The sequence below is a fragment of the Desmodus rotundus genome, chromosome 1, assembly GCF_022682495.2.
Source record: "Desmodus rotundus isolate HL8 chromosome 1, HLdesRot8A.1, whole genome shotgun sequence".
Classification (NCBI taxonomy): Eukaryota; Metazoa; Chordata; class Mammalia; order Chiroptera; family Phyllostomidae; genus Desmodus; species Desmodus rotundus.
In genome coordinates, this window is record NC_071387.1 from 107,501,370 (window position 1) to 107,525,247 (window position 23,878).

At 51.1% G+C, this 23,878-nt stretch overlaps 1 pseudogene; it reads left to right on the plus strand.

Moving 5' to 3' along the window:
- LOC139440693 (mediator of RNA polymerase II transcription subunit 25 pseudogene) overlaps nt 1-23,645 on the plus strand; it is a 50,186-nt pseudogene extending 26,541 nt beyond the window's left edge.
- Nucleotides 23,646-23,878: the final 233 nt, after the last annotated feature.

Consider the following 23,878-nt stretch of genomic DNA (forward strand, 5'->3'; position numbering starts at 1 on the left):
TGGCGAGGGGTCGGGGGCTCAGGACAGGGAGCGTTTGTTCTAAGCCTCTCAGAGGAAAAGTGAGAAAGATGTATTTTATTTCATAAACACTAAGACGAGCTCCCTATTGCCAGGCTCTGCTGTTATCATGCTACACATATCCCGTTTTAATCTGAGACACAGAGAGGTTAAGTAACTTGCCCGAGGTCACACAGCCAGAAAGTGATGGAGCCAGAACTTAACCCTGGAGGGTCTGGTCCCAGACCAGGTGCTATTCCCACGTACACAACTTCATGACACGCCCCAGGCACCGAGCATCAGACACCTCTGTGATCCCTATACCCATATGACTCCAGAGCAGGGACCCCCTGGCAGCCTGCGGAAGAGCCACCTCTGCACCAGCTCTGTTCTTCCCTTGGATAAACGGTGCTTAACCAGCTCTGTGTATCCACTCAGGGTGTCTGTGCTCTGGGTGTGGGTGTGGGTGTGCATGTGTCTCAGTACAGGTGTCTCCTGGTATACAAGGTCTGTCCGGGAAAAGTCCAGCCATTGTTAATACAACGAGAATGGTTTGCGTGACATTGATGTAACCTGGCAGCCAAGGAGAATGGACTGGAAATGCATGCGTGAACAATGACGACTTCACTGTACTAGTCAGTGGCGGCGGTAGATGCTGTTGAGTGAGCCTGTGTACTGTGTGGCCATTGTATTCAAAATGACTGAGCAAGTAGAGTAACAAATATGCAACAGATTTTGCTTTAAGCTTGAACATTCCTCCACAAAATCTACTTGGATGATTCAGAAGGCCACAGCTGTGGGCAACTGGTGATTGGCAGCTTCATCACAACAACGCACTGACTCAGAATCACATCTTTTGGCAAAACATTAAATCACCCAGGTGACTTTGGCATCCTGCAACTTCTGGCTTTTCCCAAAACTAAAATCCCCTTGGAAGAGGAAGAGATTTCAGACTGTCGATGAGATTCAGGAAAATATAACAGGTCAGCTGATGGTGATCGGGAGAACTGCCTGAGGTCCCAAGGTGCCTGCTATGAAGGGGACTGAGGCGTCATTGTCCTATGTACAATGTTTCTTATATCTTGGATCTTCTTCAACAAATGTCACTATTTTACATATTGTGTGGCTGGATACTTTCTAGACAGACCTCATACATGTGCACACTGGCGTGCATGCCCTGTGCATGTGTGTGCACATGCCTATGTGCTGGGAGTACACATGCACTGACAGGGATCTGTGTCCCTGTGTGTGCACATGCATGTCCCGATGTGTGCGGGTGCCCGTGTCCTGATGTATCCTGGTGTGTATGCACGTGGCCAGGTGTGGGTGGATGTCCCCACATGTCCTGCATGTGAGTGTGGTGGCGTGCACATGTGGCATGTCTTTGTGTGCACATCTGCGTGTCCCGGTACATGTGTGTCTTGGTGTGTATGTCTTAGTGTGCCTCACTGTGTGTGAGGGGTGCCCCTACACGAGCTCATGTGAGAGTTCTCAGGGTGCACGCATGTGAGTCTCGGGGTGCATGTCTCCACGTGCGTCTTCTTTGTGAAAGGAGGGGCGACGCGTGGCTTAGAAAAGCACTTTCAATGTTATTCTAGATTCGGCAAAGGAAAACAAACATTCCCCATTTTCTGAACACAGAGGAGGGAAAGCGGGGCTCGCCCCGCAGGGCAAGGTTCTGAAAAGATGGAGAGAGGCTACTCAGACATGCAGGAGGGTTCCTGCCCCACAGAGGCTGCCACCTGAAGGGCAGGTGGGAACCACAGGGCTGGGATGGCTGGGCCAGCATCAGGCCTGGGCTTTGAGGGGGTTGACGGTTGTCCTGGGGGTCTCCCCAGAAGACGGTGGCCTCTGTGAGCTGAGGGAACCCGCCTGCCTTTCTCACTGCATGTCCCTAACAAACGGTCACAGCAGTGACACCAGCCACATCCATAACACTTGGCACACATCACAACCCATTAGTTTATGCAATCACTACAAGTTACTCCCACCACACAGAGCGGGAACTGATGCACAGAAAAGTTAAGGGCCTTGCCCAAGGCCATGTCTGTCGGTGGTAAGGGACGGAGCTGAAGCCAGAAAGTCTAGATCCAGAGTCTGTGCTTTGGCCACCACACCCCTGCCAAACAAAGGAGCGAGAGGGAGGAGAGAAGGAAGAGCAGGATGTTTTCAGGGACCCTGAGCCTGCCCAGCGCTGGCTGAGCCCTAGCAGGTCCTGGATGGTGCTGGTATCCCTGGTGGCCAGAGTGTCACCTGCAAGGCTGTAAGCTGTGGGCAATGCCCCTCAAGGCCCAGGCTGGGGCCTGGCTTTGACTCAGTGCCTGATTCCTGTCTGCTGAGCCAACCACATGGCCTGCATGGAACAGCCCCACTGCAAGCCTTGGGGCCAAGGGTCAGGGGCCCGGGGCCAGAGGCCAGGCCTGGGCTGATCGCTCCCTACACTCCACCTAGAGGTAGCCAGAGCCTGACCAGCATGAGAGATGGAAAGATCCTGCTGGAGACCCTCTGGACCAGTGCAGAGGTCTCTCACACTCCCGGGGGCCCTGGCTGGCCCATTACCAGATCCGGAGTGGCCTTTGAACCCAGTCTGTGACAGCAGCGTGAAGGGCCACTCCAAGGTGGCCAGCAGGGTGAAGTGACAACACTCCCAGACACGCCCAGCGGGGGAGGGGAGAGCAGCAGGATCACCTTGGGTAAGCTGCCTAGCCTCTCGGGCCTCAGTTTCCTCATCTGCACTGTAGGAGTAATAAGAATGCCTACTTCGCAGACACATAGTGAGGGTTAAGTAAGAGCTGGTTGGCCTAGTTTCACATGCTTTCCTAATCTCCAGCCTCATGAAGTATGTTTGTTCAAAACAGCAACAGCAGCTCTTAATCTACGTGCTCGGAGTCGGCACCAGACACCAGTCGAAGTGCTTTACATTCAGCCTCTCATTTCTCACCATGAGCCTAGGAGGGAAGTACTGTTCAATCTCCTTCTTACAGATCGGTACACAGGCTCAGAGAGGTGAATGAAGTCACTGGCTTAAAATCACACATCAGGGACAAACATTGTTGAGACTCAAACCCAGAGCTCTCTGGATCTGCCTCCACTGGCACAAAGCCCAGAGGAGAGCAGGTTGCCCCCACCCCACCACGTCCAATTAGCAGCCAAGCAGGGAAGGGACGACAGGGGGGCTGGGGCAGGGTGCAGGGCATCACCCACAGTGTGCAGACCATGGCGTCTGTGGGCTGAGGGACAAAGGCCAGCAACCAGAGCCACACCTCTAACTCATCCTCATCCTCATCCTCCTCCACCTCTCCCCACTCAGAGAGCTCCGTCAGGAGGCCCACGCAGGGCCCGTGCCTCAGGAGGGCAGGGAATCCATCCACAGTTTCCTGAGGCTGTGAGAGGCCTGGGGAAGTCACAAAGGTGACACACCTCGCAGCGCCCCCAGGTCATATAGCCAGGGCTCTGAGAGGAACAGTAGGGTCATGCCCACCTTCACATACCTGGGAAGGAGCCCAGCTGGGCCTGGCCTGGTGCCTGTGCTCTTCGGGCCCACAGGGACAACAGTGCCCGAGTCAAGTATCAGTTACATTTACGCCCATAAGAATTGGATGGAGAAGCACAGACCATCTGGGTTCAAACCCTAACTGCTGTGTGACTTTGGGAAAGTTTCCTAGCTGCTCTGGGCCTTGGTTTCCATCTATAACCGTAATTTAGGAATAACAAGACCACCTACCCACAGTATTGGGTTGTTGTGAGGATTAAATGAGCAAATACAGATAAAGGGCCTGAAAAGATAATTGTACGTTAGCTATTACATTTTATAGTTATTCGATTAGACATTCGGCAATGTCGTTTTGCAGGGTTTTTTTCTTCTCTATCTTAGAGTCAATACAAGTTTTTCAGGTCTCACAATCTCTTTAAGGGCCTTTAAATAATTCACAGCCCTGAAGTCGGGATCTCGGGCCGGTGAACAGCTGAACTCTGGGAGGGGCCCCGAGCTGGCCCCTGCACAGCCCTGAGCGCACAGAGTTAGCTCCTCACATTCCCCTCCACACTTGGGGGTCTCCCTACACCCCTTGCTGGCCCCACACCAGCAGGGTCGGGGGAAGGGCACCCAGGGCCCATTGGAATGCTAATTTCAGCTCTCAGCAAGAGGGTCCCAGGCCAGGGATGAAACAATGCCTGTCTTTATGCATCTTTATGCTGCTGGGCCCTTCAGCTTCTCGAGGGCTTGGGCCCCGTGGGAACCTCCAAGCTCTGCACTTAATCGCCTTCTTGGCAGATATCCCCAGACTGAAGGACAAGTCACCATCACAGAGATGAGACATCACCACCATCCGTCCCTAAATGGGGACCCAGGACAGTGTCAAGCCCACCCAGCCCCCAGGACCCCCAGAGAGCCCCTGGCCCAGCCCCCAACGTGGGAAGAGGCCATCACCAGTTGTCTCCACACTTAAAGAAAGACTGTCACCAACGTTCCATGCGCTTATCCTTGGAGAGGCCCTAGAGTTCGGACTCTGGCATCAGGGACAGCTCTGCAGCGTGGGGTCAGCGGGGGCAGCAGGGGGCCTAGCAGCACGGGTGGGGGGAGGCAAGGCTCATCCCATCCATCTCCCTGCCTCCAGGCAGCACCGCAGAGAAAGCAGGCATAATGCTAGTATCTTCTGCCTGAGGTGTCACAGAGCCAGTGAGATGGGGTGGCACACCTGGGCTCCTCTTCATCATGTCCCTACCCCGGCATACAGGGTGGCCCGTGTTTATTCTTTCATTGGACAACTACTGCAATATTTATTGGGCACTTGCTATGTGCCAGGCACTGCACTAGGGGCTAGTGATATAATGGTGAAAAAAACAGACACGGGAGCGGCATTTGTGAGTTTTACGTGCTAATAAAATCCCAGTAACTGTTCACCATGATTATATCTAGTTATTATAATGAATCTTAGCATATTTCCCATAGTTAGTGAGGTGGCAATCTTTCCTGATATTTTCAATGAAAACATTCATTCATAAACGTTTTCCAGGATTATGAACAGATGGCTAGTAAAGAGTGGTTTGTGGGTTTTGTCCCTTGTCTGAAGGCCTGATCAGCATGGTCTCTGAGTGTCCAAACCCTCACAGGGAAATAAAGGACTCTATTCAGAACACACCCCCCTCAGGTTTCAGGAGATATCAGGTTTGGTACTGGCTTCCTGCTGGCAGCTCCTGTGCTTCCCCCAGGCTTGGCCAAGGCCAGGGCTGAAGCCCCGCACCCCCACCAGGGACTGAGTCCCGCTGTGCACAGAGCTTGACTCAGCAAGACAGCCTGTGCAATAGGCTGCTCAGTGGCCAGCTCAATCCACCATCCCTCCTGCCAGCCCCTCTGTCCCCAGGGGCCAGGCAGCATTCTCATAATGTGCCTTCTATTGGTGGAGCGGCTGGCCGCCCTGAGCTCTGTCCTTACTTCCTCATGCAGGTCACGCAAGCCGGCCCCTGCGCAGGCCAGCTGCCACCAGCATGACTGGCCCTAACCACTGTCAGCCTCAGAGACTCTCTGCCAACCCCTTTTGGTGCAGCTGCCCCGAGGACTCTCAATTCCAGGCCTGCTTCCTGTCTTCCGAATGGAGTCAGATCCATGTCCCTCCGGCTGGTTGCTGCCTGTCCCAGCATCAATGGGGACACTCTGGGCTCAGACACACATGCTTCTAAGACCTCCAGCAGATGCGCACACTGCTGTGCCTTGCTGGGTGTCTTCCCGCTTGTGGTGGGCAAGGTGTCTGCCTGCTCCAGGGAGGCCTCAGGTCCCAAGCTGGCTTCAGGAAGAGCTTTCCAGAGCCAGGCGCAGCAGGAGGGACCACAGTGGCTCATCCTGGTTTCCCCTCCAGCAGGGAGAGGACAATTGAAAAACACGAGAGTGGGCAACAGAAGGCAGGCTTTGGGATGGAGGGAAGAGTACGAGGTTCCTGCCTCCTGGTGAGGAGCCTATCACCGCAGGTAACAAGAATGCACAGTAACAGTAACGACAGCAACAACAATAAGGATCCCGCCCGCACGTTACCGAGGCACCTGGCCTCTGCAGTGTGCCGCTCCTGCTCTCAGCACTCTACACACACCATCTCATTTGACCTCTGCAAAGCCCTAGGGGGAGCGGCTGCCACTGCACTCACTTCACAGAGAAGGAAAGTTACATTCAGAGCACTGAAGTCAGGTGCCAGTGACCTCACAGCTACTAAGTAGCAGAGTTGAGGCTTGAACCTAGGCCATATAGCTCCTAAATCCACACTCCCAAACAGTGCCCTCCACTTGAGGTCATGGAGAAAAAAAGAAATAAAGCCCTGGTTTGCAATGTTTGCCAGTTCCCATGGTGTAAATGCTCCCACCATCACCCTTTTTAAGCCATCTGTGTGCTGTCACTGAACACAGCTACAATCAATGCAAATAGCCTCATGTGCAAAGATAATAGTAGAATAGCCCTGGCTGTTGTGGCTCGGTGGATTGAGTGCGGGCCTGCAAACCAAAGGGTCACCAGTTTGATTCCCAGTCAGGGCACACACCTGGGTTGAGGACCAGGTCCCCATTGGGGGGCGCATGAGAGGCAACCACACTTCGATGTTTCTCCTGCTCCCTTTCTCCTTCCCTTCCCCTTTCTCTAAAAATAAATAAATAAAACCTTTTATAAAAAATAGTAAAATAACTAGGTGTTGGCTATATTGAGTACTCGTTACCTTTGTTTCTAATATGAGTAATTTTAATTGTAAGATGGGATAAGTTCATCCCTAGTAATGGCTATGTTTAACAGCTACCCTACAGGACTCCTGGAAATCTAACCCTCGGCTATTGCAAGCCAGCTCGGGCACCCGTTATCTCTAAAACCCTTACTTACACATAGTCGGCATTTAATACCTGCCTGTAACTTGGGCTCCCTATTCTTAGCAGACCCAGTGGCAGTCCTGAGCTGTGCCCACCCCCAGCCTCACTCCTGAGAGACGCTCTTCTTGGCCACCCACCATGGCCCATGTTGCCACTCCTGGGCCTCTTTGCAGAGGGGCAGGCTGAGGAACTTGCTTTCTATTGAGTCCTGGATTTTTTTCTAGACTGGAAAATGAATCTTGCCTCCGGCCCACTGACAATGAGAGGGGCCAAGGCATTCCCAGCTGAAGCCTGGGAGGTCAGTCAGGAGCGGGGCCACCGTACAAGGTCAGTTCCCCAGCAACCAGCAGGCCCTCGGACCACCCCCCATCCCTGGGGCGCCACAGAGCTGCTTGTGTGCACTGCGACTTCCCTGAAAAACCATTTTAGGAACAAGGTCCTCAGCCATTCACCACCAGCCCAAGGGACCTCCCGGGTGAGAAAAATTTACTTCCCTTCTTGTGCTGTAAATACAGGACAGCCACCCTGTGCTCTCTCGGCCCCGCTCTGCCAGTCTCCAGGAGGGGAAGCACAGGCCCACCACATGCCTTGACCTGAGACACCTCTGCTGGGGAAATGCCCAGTCAGGGGGTCAGAGGGTGTGCTAGGAGCCAGAGAGAGGAAGCAGGCCTGTCCTTCCCAGATTTCTTGAGGTTCAGCACTCAACGATTAGAACACAGGCTGTAGAGTACCGCTTCTCAATGGGGTGCTGTGCTCCCAGGAGACATCTGGCAACATCTGGAAACACTTTGGGTTGTCACAGCTGGGGTGGGGTGGGGCATCTGGTGCGGAGAGGCCAGGGATGTACTGAACACACTGCAGGGCACAGGACGGCCCCCACCATAAAAGAGTTCTGGCCTGCAGGGTCAGCAGGGCCAGGCTGAGCAGCCCCACTGCGGGGCCAGTTGTCTGGGGTCACGGTGGCTCCGTCACTCACCAGCTGGGAGCACCACCTGGCAAGGCGGATGGCCCTTCCTTTAGGGCTGCTCACTGACTTCCATGAGCCCTGCAGGGTGAGGGCCACCACACCAAGGGTTCAAGAGAACAACAAGCTGAGGGCCTGGTTCCCAGCCCCTAAAACAGTGGAGAGCCAGCTGCAGGTGTCTCTGCTAAATGTACATATAGACACGAACTGTATGTGTTCAATGTGCCTTCAATATATACATCTGTAACGTATAGTCTATATATACAGTTGACCCTTGAATAGCACATGGGCTAGGGGCATGACCCCCACCCCGACTCCCGTGCAACTGAAAAATCTGAGTGTAACTTTTGATTCCCCCCAAACTTACCTACTAATAGCTCCTGTTGACTGGAAGCCTCACCTCCCTCCTCTGTACCACACCCCGCAAGGCTCCCCACTTACTCAGAAGAAGTGACCTGCATGCTCCTCTCAAGGCGGTGACCCTGGTCCTCTTCTGCCCTGCCCCCCCACTCCGCTCCAGCCACACAGGCCTCCTTATCATTCAAACTCGAACTCACCGTGCAGCTCCTGCCTGGAGCTTCGCTGTGGCCCCTCTCTCTGCCTGGCCCCCCAATTCCACATGCCTCGCTCTGAATCTGCTTCGGGGCTTTACTCCAGGTCACCTCCTGGTGAGGGCTCCCCACACCCTCCATCATTTAAAAAGGGCACCCGTGCCGCCCTACCTTGTCCCCCTTACTCCCCTCCCCTGTGCCGGTCGTCTCCCCAGCCCCGGACATTTGTATGAACAGGATGCTCAGCTCACACATGTGTGGGCGTCCCTGTTCGAGTCCCCCAGGTGCTCTGGGCACACAGCTCTGCTTCCGGCATCCGAGCAGGACACGGGGACTAGCCCCAGCCTGCATGCCCTCGTCCCGTCCCCATCCCCTCCAAGCTCGTGAATGAACACGGTGCTGACACAGGCAGTGGCACCCAGGAGGGCCTCTGGGGCTGAGAAACCCAGACACAGGCATTTCTGGTGCTGCTGGCGCTGGCCTCACCATGCCCTTCACCGTGACTCCGCAGGAGAAACACAGAGCTGTGCACCCAGGTGCCCAGTTCCTGACCCAGACCTGCCGAGTCAGAACTTCGAGGCTTGGGGGCTGGGAGCCTGCATATCTGAGAAGCCCCCACGCCCAAGTGCTGCGAGGAAAACCAAGCTTCGGGAGGGCGGGAGTGCCATGCCTAGAACTGGCACCTCCAACAGGGGCCTTATTTCTGTCCATAGTTGGCACATAACAGTCCCCAAGCCCTTAGTCCATGAAAGTAGATAGGGAAGTACTATTCATTTTACAGTATCCCAAATAAAAAATGTATATTTTGAATGCTTTCAGGTTATTATGGGATCAAAGAGAAAATACCCCTTTCCTTTCTCCCCAGCACACAGGCCCTGGGGTTTGAATCAGGAAAATCCCGGCATCTTAAATGCCTTCCAGGAAAGGTCATGGTTGTCACATTAAAATCAGTAGCACTGCTGAGATGGGGCAGATATAGTGGGCACCACTTAAGTCCCCAAAATGTTACTGGTGACATACAGCCTTGGGCTGTGGCAGGAAGCAATGGTACAACAAAGATTTCCATGTGCCTAGAAAGTTCTGGAAGTCATCCTGACCATGAGGCCCTGCAGGTGCTGGGCCCACCTGTCCTTACTGTCTAGCTCCAGAGAGGCTGCCCTGCCTGCTCCCCAAGCACGCCGACTCTATTCAGGCTCTGGGCGCCAGCCCTGGCCAAACCGTCTCCTCAGAGCACTTTCTTCCCCCCAGATTTTCAAGGGACTACCCCAGGTCTCTTCTATTTTAGACCCCTGGGCCCCAGCCAGGTAGCTCTGTTGGTTAGAGCATCATCCTGATACACCGCCTTCTCAGGTTCAATCCCCAGTCAGGGCACATACAAGAATCAACCAATGAATGCATAAATAAGTGGAACAACACATCAATCTCCTCCCCTCTCCTCTCCTCTCCTCTCCTCTCCTCTCCTCTCCTCTCCTCTCCTCTCCTCTCCTCTTCTCTCCCTTCCTCTCTCTCTGAAATTAATAAATAAATTTAAAAAACACTTTAGACTCTAAAGTGGTCACTCAGCCACATCCCTGCTCTGTCCCCCGCAGTGCTCATCAATGACTGAAATCCTCATTCATTTGCCACGGGTGCTGTCCTTCCCCCCACACCACATTTTATGCTACATGAAAGCAGGAACTGTGTGTCTCGTTCACCATAAGGGCCAAGAATGGTGCCTGGCACAGGATAAGCACCTTGCCTTGCTAAACAAACAGCAAGTCCACTGGTAGGGTGAACCAGTCACCCTGGGCCCTGCCAATGGGAGCATCATTCCTGCAAGTGTCGAAGGTTCTATCAGGAGGGCAGTGAGGGCAAGCAACCTTGACACAGGGCCAGATGAGTCATTTCGCTTCCCTAGGGACAGTGCTAAACTCTGTCTCTCAGACTCTCCTTTTACACGCAGGCACAGGGCTCTAACTCAGAAACGGGTGGGGAGGAGAAGGCATCATCTGAGCAAGGCCTTGGCACTCTCAGAAACACCGTCATCAGTCACCAAGGAGGGGCCAGCCAGAAGTCTCTGCCTTCTGCACCGCCCTGCGCTATGAGCCCTCCACATCACATCTATCCACCCTTGACTTTAACAGCTGGAAGTTCCAGGGAAGGCCTGGGCCATGGGTCTCTCACTTGTCTGGGACTTGATGGGAGTCCTCAGGGCTGAGGCCTGGATATGGCTGGAGGCTTCCTGAGGGATCTCCAGGACAGCCCAGGCTCAGAAGGTTAGAGTGGGGGGCCCAATGGGACTGTTTGCCCATAGACAGTCTCCTCTTCACTCACATCCACCCTGCTCTGGGACACAAAGCTTAGCACATACCGGCTAAATGTCTTCCCCTTCTTTGCTTTTTCAACCAGGCACAGCTGTGCAGTGCATGAACTGCCCAAGTGCACACAGCAGCCCTAATACTGAACATCCGGGAAGGCAGACCATAAGGATCTTGCAGGAAGAGAAATGACCCAAGGACCCGGGCCCGGGGCAGATTCTGTCCTGGGGCTGGAGAAGCCACATACCCCAAAGCTTACGGCCTGAGCCAAGCACACGTCCTCACTGATGCGGCAGTTGTGGCCACCATAGCCCAGCCGGACAGCGTCTCCTCCTATTTGAACATCAGGCTGCTTGGGGTTAAGTCTCTGTCATCTGGATCTGAGACGGGAATCGCTAGATGGGGATAACCACAGGGGACACCAGAGTTAGCAGAAGGCACCCCCGGGGGCTTTCCCTTCTCCCTGCCAAAGCTTCCTTGCACGTGTTTCTGGACACCGGTGAGGGGGAGGTGCATGAGGAAAATCACGGCTGTGTTGCTGCTGCTGACACAAATGAGAACTAACCTATGTACCCATCCATGGGGGATGGTCAAATACGCTGACTCCAAAGCTCCAAGGACTGACAGAGAAAGCATGGAAAGCTCATCCATATAATGGGAGATTATTCAGCACTAAAAAAATAAAAGAAGGTTCTGATGCCCCAGGGCCTGTACACCCATCTGCTGGGCTCTCCCTGGGGTGGCGCAGTGAGCCTGTCCTCTGAGGCCACCGCCGATTACCAGACACATGAGTTCAAGTCCCAGCTCTACCTCTCACTAGCTGTGGGACCTCAGACAAGTCATTTTACCCATTACAGCCACAGTTATCTTATTTTAAAAATGTAGCCAGTAGCCCTGGCTGGTGTGTCTCAGTGGAGTGAGTGCTGTCCTGCAAATCACAGGGTTGCTGGTTCAATTCTCAGTCAGGGCACACGCCTGGGTTGCAGGCCATGTCCCCAGTAGGGGGAGCGCGAGAGGCAACCACACATTGATGTTTCTCTTCCTCCCTCCCTTCCCCTCTCTAAAGAAAAAGAAAAATGTAGCCAGTAACAGCACCTTCCTAATGGGGTTTTGATGAGAATTAAATAATTCAGATAAGGCACCCAGCACAGCTCCTGTCCTACAGTGAATTCTTCTGAAATATCAGCAATAAGAATTAACCATTCTTATCTCATTATTCAGTAAAATAACTGGTTTTCAGTCATAAACAAAGATCTCTTTATCTTAGACACAAGCTTTGCTTATTTCTTTCCATGCAAAACTGTGGGAGGGAGCCAAGCCCCAGGGAATGCTACGTGTTGGCAGGAACTTTCCAGAAAATCATGGAGCCTGATTCAGCTCATCCCCAAAATGTTCAGGCTGAGGGTGGTCAGATGTAAGGTGAATTCCCCCACAAAATCTGTGATCCAAAAACCCCAGCTCCACTGAGGACAGCCCAGGGACAGGGACCAGACCAAGCCCGAGCCATCTGAGCCAGCAGAAACTTCCAGAGAAACTTTCTAGAAAAAGAAGCTGCCTCTCCTGACAATGATCATTTTCAGAAACGATTTGACAGTGTCCAAGCAGGGACAGAGCGATGGAGCCCAGGCTTGCTGGAGCCCCTCTGGCCAGAGGAGGCTGTGAGGCTCCCCTGAGGGTCCCCACACCTGTCCTTGGTCCCCTGTGACAGTTCATAAACCTACCATAGCAAAGACTGTGTACATCTCCATATTGCACTTTTTAAAATGTTTTTTTAAAGATTTTATTTACTTCTTATTTTCAGAGAGAGGGAGAGGGAGAGAAACATAGATATAAGAGAAAAACTTCAATTGGTTGCCTTTCACACACCCCCAGCCAGGGCCTGGCCTGCAACCCAGGCATGTGCCCAGACAGGGAATCAAGCCAGTGATCTTTTGGTTCATAGACTGGTGCTCGATCCACTGAGCCACACCAGCCAGGGTGCATATTGCACTTTTTTAATGTACAAGAATAAGAGAGTAAAGTCAAGTGTCTTGCATATGCTAAGAACAGCACAAATTTGTTACAATTAAACTTAATGCAGAAGGTGATGTAAGGAGTATTTAAAATGTAGAAACTTAGCCCTGGCTGGTGTGATTCAGTGGGTTGAGGCCACACTGAGAACTGGAAGGTTGCAGGTTCAATTCCCGGTCAGAGCACATGCCTGGGTTGTGGGCCAGGTCCCCAGTCGATGTTTCTCTTGCACATGTTTCTCTCCCTCTCTTTCTCTCTCCCTCCCCCTCTCTCTAAAAATAAATAAAATATTTTTAAATGTAGAAATGTAACTGGTATGTACAGAATGAGACAGTATTAACAAATTTTATGTGCATACAATGTATTGTATCACTTTAAACTTTTTAGAATAGTTACGTTTATCAATACAGACCTTTGGTTCTAAACTGCTTGACTAGTTTTAAGCTCACAGTTTCTTAAGTTTTCTTGTTTTTTAGACGTAAGTATTAAGTATAAAAGCACTAAACTTCCTCGATCACTGGTACAAAAATTACAATGGACAGTTCCCTTAGGTCATCAAAAACTAGTCACAAAAATAGTTCTTGTATTCAACCCGAATGCGCCACAGGAAAAAAAAAAAAAAAATTCAAGATTCCCAGCTCAGCCCAGAGGAAGAGGGCACTGCAGCCTCCAGTTCAATGCTACTTCCCCTGTGTGCTCAGCCCCGAACGCTGGCTTTCTCTAGGCCCTCTATCTTAGTGCTGCTCTGTAAGAAGAATACAATCTAACTTCAGTTTATGAGTGTCCGCCACACACCTCTGTTGAGACAGATTGAAGACTTTGAATATTGCCAGCGAGATTTTAAAAATACATGCCCCCTTAGGACTCCTCCAGAAAATCTGCTGTGATGTAAATAACACAGTTCTTGGTTTCCTTTCTCCCCCATTCCCCCGATTTCTCCTTGTGCTTGACCTCCCGGCGCCTGCAGGAGCCCAGTGATTAGATCGGGAAATCATCCTGAGTTTGCCAATGACAAAGCAAGTGCCCCACACGCAGTCCATGAGCGCAGAGCTGAGGCTGAGCCGGTCATCCCATGAACCAGGACACCTCACGCAGCAGGGTGAGCGAGGACAGAGTCCACATCTACACAGCAGCTGCCTTCTCGGCGAGGGCCCCCCCCCACCAACCCCGAGTCCAGCTCTCTGTAGGAGCCTCCCACAGCACACTGGCCTGGAAGCCCCGGACACAGGTCAGGCTGGAGGCCAGGCCTGGCTGCTGGACTTTGAGGGAAGGAGACTGGGCTCAGGCCAGGTCCTGGCCGGGACAGAGCTGGAACCCAGCTCATGCCCCTGAAACCCGCAGCGACAGCCAGGGCTGGGGGCCTGGGGGCCACACTGGAGGCTCCCCACCTGGACCATAGTGACAGTAGCCCAAGCAAAGGCTGACAGAGGTGGAAGGACAGGGAAGCAAGAAAGCCCAGCAAACAATAACCCCAAGGGGCATAACAACAAAACCTGTTTGGAAATGAAAACACCAGTCAGCACAGTCCTGCATGAGCCTTCAGGTGTCAGGACTCTGTCCCAGCGGTTAACGTTGACAGTGATCGTCTCTTCCCCTTGTACACACAGGCACTCTCTACAAAGCACTTCCACTGACAGGCAGCTGTGGACAGCGGTGGGGAGGGGGGGAGGGGGAGGGGAGAAGGGCAGTTGGGGAGGAACTAGAGAAGAGGAGGAGGGGGGTAGGAGGGAAGGGAAGCAGAGGAAGGAGAGAAAGTGCAGGGGAAAAGGAGAGGAGAGAAACGTGGTAGAGAGGGGGCTGAGGAGGGAGGAGGGGAGGTCTGGACATGGCCAGGGAGCCCAGGGAGCCCAGGGACCCCAGTCCTTGGTCTTATGTAGCCTGCTGAGACCAGTACGCAGCAGTGGGACACCTGTCCAGGATGTCTACCTGGCAAGCAGCCCAGCCAGACCCCTACCCCACAACCCCTCCAGGCTCCTAGCCTCGCCTTCTCAAGAGTGTGGAGGCCATGGGCTCCCGGGGGCCCTGCACCAGGCCCAGCATGGCTTAGTGTGGTGGGGGACACGGGCGCAGGACCACGCATCCTAAACAGAGCAAGACACAGTCCTAAACGGAGCAAGACACAGCCCAGGGCAGCACTGCCGGCAGGAGGTAATCAGGCAGGGCCTCTCCAAGGCCCCAGGCTACCTCTTCCCCATTGATGTTACAACATCCTTGCCCCTCCTGCACAGCCCCTCCTACAGGGTAGCCCCCACAGGTGGCCCCCAGAGTACCCCTGCAGGCCCCCAGGTGGCCTTGCTTCCCCTCCTCAGCTGGGCTCTCCAGCCAACTCTTTGTTCAGAGCTGCTCCAGTCTTGGCACCACTTGGACCAAAAGTGTGTGTGGGAGCCCAGTGGGAAATCCTAAGCAGCTGAGCTCCGAGGGCATCTGCATTCCAAAGTTTCCCATTCTCCACGCCCACTGGGGAGGTTACTTAGTGTCCCCACCCACACTACAGAGGAAGAAACAGAGGCACAGAGCAGTCAGGTGCCTCGCTCAGGGCTGCAGTTGGGATTTGAACCCAGGGAGGCTAACTCCAGGGCCACAAGTCTCAGAAACCGCAAGTGACTTGAGACCTTGTCATTGAGCCAAGGAGGCAATGCAGCTCAGAGAGGGCGAGTTACTGGAGGGATTCACACAGCAAGTCTGGGAAGAGCTAGAACCAGGATTCAGCACCGTGCTCTTCCACCCAACCCTCACCTGGCAGAGAGGAGCCAGTGTCCAATATGTGCCAGGTGACAGGATGGGGAAGGTGACGGGGGGGGGGGGGGGGGGGTGAAGACCCCACACAGGGTAGAAGAGAGAGGTGCCCCACGATGAAGGGGAAACTGCCAAGGCCCAAATGCCACCAGCCAGCCAGCCAGCAAGACAGAACCCTGAGGGACACAAATGTCCCCATTTGTACCTCCCCCAGGAGGTCACTGCCCTGCCTCCAGCTCTGGCTGGCGTCTGGGGGCCTTCTGGAGGCAGCCCCCTGGGTCTCAGAGCTGGCGCTAGAGAAATGCTAATGGCGCCCGCCCCTTCCAGAACAGCAAATGTCAGTCTGGTCTGAAGGATTTGACAACCCCGCCCACTGACTTAGCATTTCTGATGAGCCAGGGACAATGGCCATGCTGCTGTGCTCCCGCTGCAGCCTTTGAGCAGGGATCCATCTGCCCCTCAGTGCACCCACCATCCCTATAGCCCCTGCACAAAGGCTTTATTTTTTAACAAATGAATTTGCAATAAAAAAGGAAGAGGAATCTGTGAAGATGGGCTTGTCTTCATCTGGCGGCTGGACTAGGCTTTGAGGCCACTGAGGCCACTGTCGGGGAGTCCTGGGAAACATGCCAGAGGTTGAATTCCAGGCTTGGCTGGGTCACAAAGGGGGGCTTAGCGTGGAAAGGGAGAAGCCATGGGTCTCCGGAAAACACCTTGGCAGAGAGGGAGCGGGAAGACGGACAGGCCTCAGTGGTGCAGTGTCTTCCAGAATGTTTTCGATGACAGTGCCCAGACTGTGCTTGGCAGACATCACATCTGGACACACTGGGTGGGGCGGGTAGGGGGAGGGGGTGGTGAGGCAGGGAATTACTGGGCAAGTTCCTTCCACTGTGTAAGGAAAGGCTGCCTGGGCTCCTACCTCATGACAACTCCCAATCATCATCATCAATAGTCAGGTCTGGGCCTTGGCTGGTGTGGCTCAGTGGATTGAAGGACAGCCTGTGAACCAAAGGGTTGCCGGTTTGATTCCCAGTCAGGGCATATGCTTGTGTGTGGGCCCCCGGTGGGGGATGCATGAAAGGCAACCACACATTGATGTTTCTCTCCCTCTTTTTCTCCCTCCCTTCCCCTCTGTCTAAAAATAAATAAATAAAATCTTAAAAAAATAAAATAGTCAGGTCTGGGTGCTTAACACAGTCAGAACAAAGATGGAATTCTCTTTGAACTTCAGTCCAAGATGGTATCTTCCAGGGGCGGAGGGGAGTGTCACCCTAACTGGGTTCTTCTAATCTAACCCGGCACCCAGCAGCCATCAGAAAAGCGTACAGGGCTCATATTTCCAGCCTCGTCAGGAACAAGACCCAGCCTTGTACCTCAGACTCTGACTCCTTCAGAACCACCACCTTGGCCCCCAGATGGATGTCACCTGGAAGTCTTGCAGAGGACGCAGAAGCACGGTGAGTTGGTGACCTCTCCTGGAACATTCCAGGACCAAACCAGCGCCCCGACCTGCAACATAGTTCTGGGGCCCAGCCTGATACACACTGGGGACTAGGCAGAGAGTCCTTCCCTTGAGCAGAAGGTTCTAGCATCCAGATTATACATACTGAAGATCTCCAGGGCTAAATAAACAGCTAAGCATCTACTGCTCTCTCCTAAATGTTCAGAAAGTTCTCATTAGCTTCTCATTCTGCCCAAAAGGCCCCGGGACTTTGTGTGAGAGACCCATATAGCTACACGGAATACACAAACATGGGTTAGGGTTGCCATCATGGATAAGACTCAGATGTACAAATATCACCATGGTTATCTCCCAGCACCAAATATACCCACGGTGCATGTGCATGTACAGTTGTTGCAAAAGAAGATGGGCTTTCTAAAGGTAAAAAAGAAAATCATCCCTAAAACCATAAAATAACCCTAATATGACTGATTTCACTTTTTTTTAATAGGCTGTTTTTAGAGCAGTTTCAGGTCCATAGCAATATTGAGGGGACTGAGGCACAGAGATTTCCCATGTCTCCCTGCCCTCACACATACACATTATCAGCATCCCCCACCACGGCAGCACATTTGTTACAAGTGAGGACCCTACACCAACACATCATTATCACCCTAAGTCTACAGCTGACATCAGGGTTCACTCTTTGTGGCGTACATTCTGTGGGTTTGGACAGATGCATACCGGCATGTATCCATCCACCCTTCTAGCATCCTACAGATAATTTCACTGCCCTGTGAGTTCATTTTTTCCAAAGTAACCAATCCTCATTCATCTTGTCTAAAACCTAATTCCTCTGTCTTTTCGAAACCAGCCTACTCCCCCATCCGAGGGTCTGTCACCTCCCCAGTCACCCAGGCTTGAAATCCTGGGGTGAAAAAACAGTTCCGCTTGGCAGGAGATGTCCTGAGCAATGAATGTCTCAGCCACATTACTGATATGACTTATTGTCTGACCACGTGCTTCAAAACTATTCATTATAACTGTACTAAATATGTTCAAAAAGTTAAGTAGGGACATGGAAGACATCTTTTTGAAAACCTACTGAACTATACACTTAAAATGATTAAAAGGGTAAATTTTATATTATTTGTTTTTTACCACAGTTAATAAATAGGTTCTAAAAAAAAAGGATGAAGTTCCAACGTTAAAATGTGGATGAAGCTTGAAGACATTACACTAAGTAGAAGCAGCCAGACACAAAAGGTTGCATATTGATTACAAGCAATTACACTTATATGAGGCACCTAGGATAGGAAATTTATAGACACAGAAAGTAGATTAGTGATTATTAGGGGCTGGGGAGAAGGTAGAGAAGGGAATCATTATTTAAGGGGTACAAAGCTTCTGTTTAGGATGATGAAAAAGTTCTACAAATAGACAGTGGAGATGGTTACACAACATAGGAATTTCCTCAACGCTACTGAACCATTCACGTAAAATGGTAGCTTTTACATTATGTACATTTTACCACAATAAAAAAGAAAAGATGACTTCTGGGCAAGATGGAGGCGTAGGTAGACACACTTTGCCTCCTCGCACAACCAAAGGGATAACAACCAATTTAGAAACAAAAAACAATGAGAACTGACAGAAAATTGAACTGTATGGAAGTCTGACAACTAAGGAGTTAAAGAAGAAATGTTTATTCAGACTGGTAGGAAACGCAGAGAGGGGCAGCCTGAGAGGGGCCAGAGAGGATGTGCAGAGAGGTGGCAGCTGCATGAGTAGATAGTACCACATTTGTGTGCAGAGAAACCCAGAAGGACAACTGGGGAGCGAGACAGACAGCTCAACCCAGGATTCAGTGCAGGGAAATAAAGCCTCCAAACCTCTGGCAATAAGAATCAGGGGGGTGGGGAGGTTGTGGCAGCTGGAGAAACTCCAAGCCTCACAAGAGGGTTTTTTGGAGAGACCCACAGGTCCTAAAATGTGCACAAATGCACCCACTCAGGAATCAGCACCAGAAAGGTCCAATTTGCTTGGGGGTAGTGGGGGAAGTGACTGAAAGTGGGTGGAGAGCCAAGCAAGTGGCATTGTTCCCTCTCGGGCCCCTCCCACACATACAGCACCACAACAGCAATGTTGTGGGTTGCCCTGCCCTGGCAAATACCTAAGGCTCCGCCCCTCACAAAGTAACAGCTGCACCAAGTCAAAAAAATATGGCCCTAATGAAAGAATAGAGCAAAGCTCCAAAAATAGAACTAAGTGATGAAGTAGAGCCAACCTATCAGATGCAGAGTTCAAAACACTGGTAATCAGGATGCTCACAGAAATGGTTGAGTATGGTCGCAAAATAGAGGAAAAGGTGAAGGCTATGCAAAGTGAAATAAAGAGAAATGTACAGGGAACCAATAGTGAAGGGAAGGAAACTGGGACTCAAATCAATGATTTGGAATGGAAGGAAGAAATAAACATTCAACCAGAATAGAATAAGGAAACAAGAATTCAAAAAAATGAGGAGAGGCTTAGAACCTCTGGGACAACTTTAGACATTCCAAGATCGAAATCATAGGGGTGCCAGAAGGAGAAGAGGAAGAGCAAGACATTGAAAACTTTTTAGAAAAAATAATGAAGGAGAACTTCCCCAATCTAGCAAAGGAAATAGACTTCCAGGAAGTCCAGGAAGCTCAGAGAGTCCCAACAAAGTTGGATCCAAGGAAGCACACACCAAGACACATCATAATTACAATACCTAAGATTAAAGATAAGGAGAGAATCTTAAAAGCAGCAAGAGAAAAGGAGAGAGTTGTATACAAAGGAGTTCCCGTAAGACTATCAGCTGAATTCTCAAAAGAAACCTTGCAGGCAAGAAGGGGCTGGAAAGAAGTATTCCAGGTCATGAAAGGCAAGGACCTACATCCAAGATTGCTCTATCCAGCAAAGCTATCATTTAGAATGGAAGGGCAGATAAAGTGCTTTCCAGATAAGGTCAAGTTAAAGGAGTTCATCATCACCAAGCCGTTATTATATGAAATGTTAAAGGGACTTATCTAAGAAAAAGATCAAAACTATGAACAGTAAAACAACAACAAACTCACAACTACCAACAACTGAATCTAAAAACAAACTAAGCAAACAACTAGAACAGGAACAGAACTACAGAAATGGAGATCACATGGAGGGTTATCAGTGAGGAAGGGAGAGAGGAGAATGGGGGTAAAGGTACAGGGAATAAGAAACATAAATGGTAGGTACAAAATAGACAGGGGGAGGTTAAGAATAGTATAGAAATGGAGAAGCCAAAGAACTTATATGTACGACCCATGGACATGAACTAAGGTAGGAGAATGCGAATGGGAGAGGAGTGCAGGGTGGAGGGGAATAAAGGAGGAAAAAATGGGACAACTGTAATAGCATAATCAATAAAATATATTAAGAAAACAAAAAGAAAAAAAGACAATCCAGATGCAAAGAGAGCGTCCTGTATAATTCCATTAAAGAGAAGTTCAAAGATAAGCAAAATTGATCTATGGTGTGTGAACCTCAAGAAAGAAGACATTTACTAATAAGAACTCCTGGTGGCTAACAGGGTTCCAACTGAGAGAGAGAGAAAGAGAGAGAGAGCCTAGCTGCTATTTCTACACAGAGGCCTCTCATACAAACTGCACTTGAGGGAGAAGCCAGGAATGAACCACCTGCCTCTGCCTCTGCACTGCCTCCACTGTGACTACCAACTGAGCTAGCCCTTATAGAAGAGATTCTAAAATCCTATTTCAATCAATAGAACTGAGGCTTTCCTCATCCAATCAGAGCTACACAGCTCCAACCAACAAGAGAGGTTCTATTCTGACCAATCAGGACAGTGCCTTTTGGATCGAAGTGTGACCATTTGGAGTCCTCATTTGCATGAGGACAGACCAATCAGAGATCAGGGGGTGGGGGCTTCTGTCTATATAACCCAGCCCCTCTCTGGGTCTCAGGGAACTTTCTTTCCCTTTCCACTGAATACTGGAAGCTGCTATGCTTGGCTGAGCTGAAACACTGAAGCTGTCTCACCAGAGCAGGCCAGCGTGGGCCAGAGCAGACTAGCACAGAACAAAGCCGACCAAAGCACAGTGGAGCAGACTAGGGCAGTGTAAAACAGACTGGCAAAAAGCAGAGCAGTCTGCTAAGGGGGCAAGGCCCCAGGGCCGATTGCAGCCGTGCTGTTTCCATAGTTGTGCTGTATTGCACTGATAGTTTTGTTCTTCACAGGCACCCCAAAATGGGGATTGCTCTTGGCATTGAATTGGTGGCAAGAAACATTGGTTGACAGGTGCTAGAAATCAGGAGGGCCTTTGGGAGAAGTAACCATAAGGGAAAATGAGGGAAGTTATGTGGATTATGTTTGATTTCTTGATCAGGTGGCATGTTCAGTATATGAAAAGTCATTGTTCTAAATTCTTTTTTAAAAATATTTTATTTCTTTTAGTTTTATAGAGGGGGAGGGAGGGAGAAAGAGAGGGAAACATCAATGTGTGGTTGTCTCTTGAGCGCTCCCTACTGGGGACCTGGCCCGCAACCCAGTCATGTGCCCTGATTGGGAATTGAACTTGGAACCCTTTGGTTCGCAGGCCAGCACTCAGTCCACTAAGCCACTCAAGTCAGGGTTGTTTTTTCTTTAATATTTTATTTATTTTATTTTTAGAGAGGGGAAAGGAGGGAAAAAGAGAAGGAGAGAATCTAAATTCTTATTTTCACACAAAAATTATTTAATTGATTGCCTCCTGTGTGGCTACAAAATTTCCATTTACACTGAAAATCTCCAAAATGAGCCAGTTTCTTCTGTTGGCAACATTCAATACTACCAATTTTTTTAATACTGAAAACAAAACTGGCAACACTGCAGCAGTACACAATTTGCTTTGTGAAAACTGGCCCTGCAGAAAAACAACTGTGTTTTGATGAACGTGAAAGGACAGCAAAGACTCTATTAAGGGGGCAGCTCTGACCCAGACAGACATTTTGGATAGTTTAAGAATTCAGAGGCAGCTCAGAGCCATCCGGGAAAGGCCCTATCATGTGGTTTACGTGCAAAGAACAAAACAGTTTTGAGAAATTCTTGTCAACAAGCACTCAGTCAGTTCAAAAATGCTTCCCAAGTATGACATAAGACTTTAGCGGAAACTAAGAGGCTTTTATTCAGGATGGGAGGGTTTGTGCAGCAAACACAGGAGAGTGATCAGAAAGGGGGCAGAGAAGAATAGGCAGGCATCCTCTTGCAGGAACATGGGGGAGGGACTTCTGGTCAAGATGGCAGCGTAGGCAAACACAGTGCCCAAATCCTCCCACAACCACACCACAATTACAACTGAACTACGAAACGACCACCATTCAGAACCACCTGAAGTCTAGCTAAATACAAGTCCTAGAACTAGGGATTTAAAGAAGAAGCCCCAACGAGACTGGAAGGAGGGGTGGGGATGCAGAACAGGCTGGTCCCACACCCACGTGTGGCAGACAAAAATTGGGAGGAATATCTTGGGTACAGAGGTTCCCCCTGAGGAGCAGGGGTCCCAGCCCAGGGCTACAGTGCCTGGAAGAGAGGTCCCCATAACTTCTGGCTGTGAAAACCAGCAGGGATTGAGGCTGAGTAAGACAGAGGGCTCCTGGAGTCCCAGCGAGTTCTTCTTAAAGGGCCCACATACAGACTTACTTGGACTCATTCCCTCTGAGCTGCAGTGCTGGGGCAGGAGCTCAAAAGGCACCAGGGACATATGGGGAGGAACTGAATTGTCTGGCATCAAGGCAAGAGCTGGAAGAGCAGCTTTCTCCGAGACAGAAGTGCTGGCAGAGGCCACTCTTCCTTTTCTGAGCCCTTCCCATAGAGAACCGATAGGCAGACACCATATCTGAACCCCTGCCCTGGTAGCTGGTCATGCAGCTCATCCTCAAGCAGGTGCTGATTACACTGGTCCTTTTGTTCCAGAACTCAAGGATTGTCCAGTTCCATTTCACCAACAAGGACCTGGAGTCCCTCAAAGGCTTCTACTGCATCGTGGGCAACAGCTTCATGGGATACATGTACTTCCCCCACATGGTCCCCTGAAAGGTGCACCTACTTATGCTCCTGTATTCGTCTTCATCGACCTCATCCCCTATGACCAGAACGGCTTCATCAACGGTATCCAGCAGGTCATCACCAGCCACAAACAGGTTCAGCAGCAGAAGCTGCAGCGGCAGTGTGGGATGGGGCACAGCAGGCACCCCTCATGCTGGGCCCCATTCTGACAGGAAAGGCCCTCACAGAATCTCCTCCAGCCCTGCCCACCACAGCCTGAGCCTCAGGGCACTTTGCAGGCCTCTGCAGCCACTGGACTGCTCCAGCCCCAGGGTGCTACCCAGGCCACTTCTAGGCACTGCTCAAAGCCCTCTTAAAACAGGTTCTAGCTCATCCCCTCCTGGAGCTATCCTGCAGCCTCAGAACCTTGGGGCCAATCCTCAACTGTGGAGCCTTCTCTTCAACCCACCACTGCCCCAGACCAGGGTGCCCCCACTGCAGGCTTTCCTCCACCACCTCCAGCCACCAGGGGTACCTGCATTGCTGCCCCCACTGCACCAAGGCCTGGGGCAGCCCTAGCTAGGGCCCTCCCTTCTGTACCCATTTCCCACCCAGTCCTGGCCTGCACAGCTTCCCCCCCAGCTCCACTGCCAGGTCAGATGCCGCTGAGTGGGAGTCCCCAAGACCTGGTCCCCTGGACCCAGTCCCCCAACCAGGCCCACAGTCCAGCATCATGGAGAACAACATCCTCATGGATCTCATCTGAACCCCTGACACTCAATAAAGATCCTTTTCATACATACACACGCACACAAATTCAATGCATAAAAAAAATGCTCAACATTACTGTTGTTAAGGAAATACAAATTAAAACCAGGAAATACCACTCAACACCTACCAGAATGGCTAAAATCAGAAAAACTGACAATCTCAAGTGTTGACAAGGATGTAAAGGAATTGGGATTCTCATACACTGCCAGTAGGAATGCAAAATGGTGC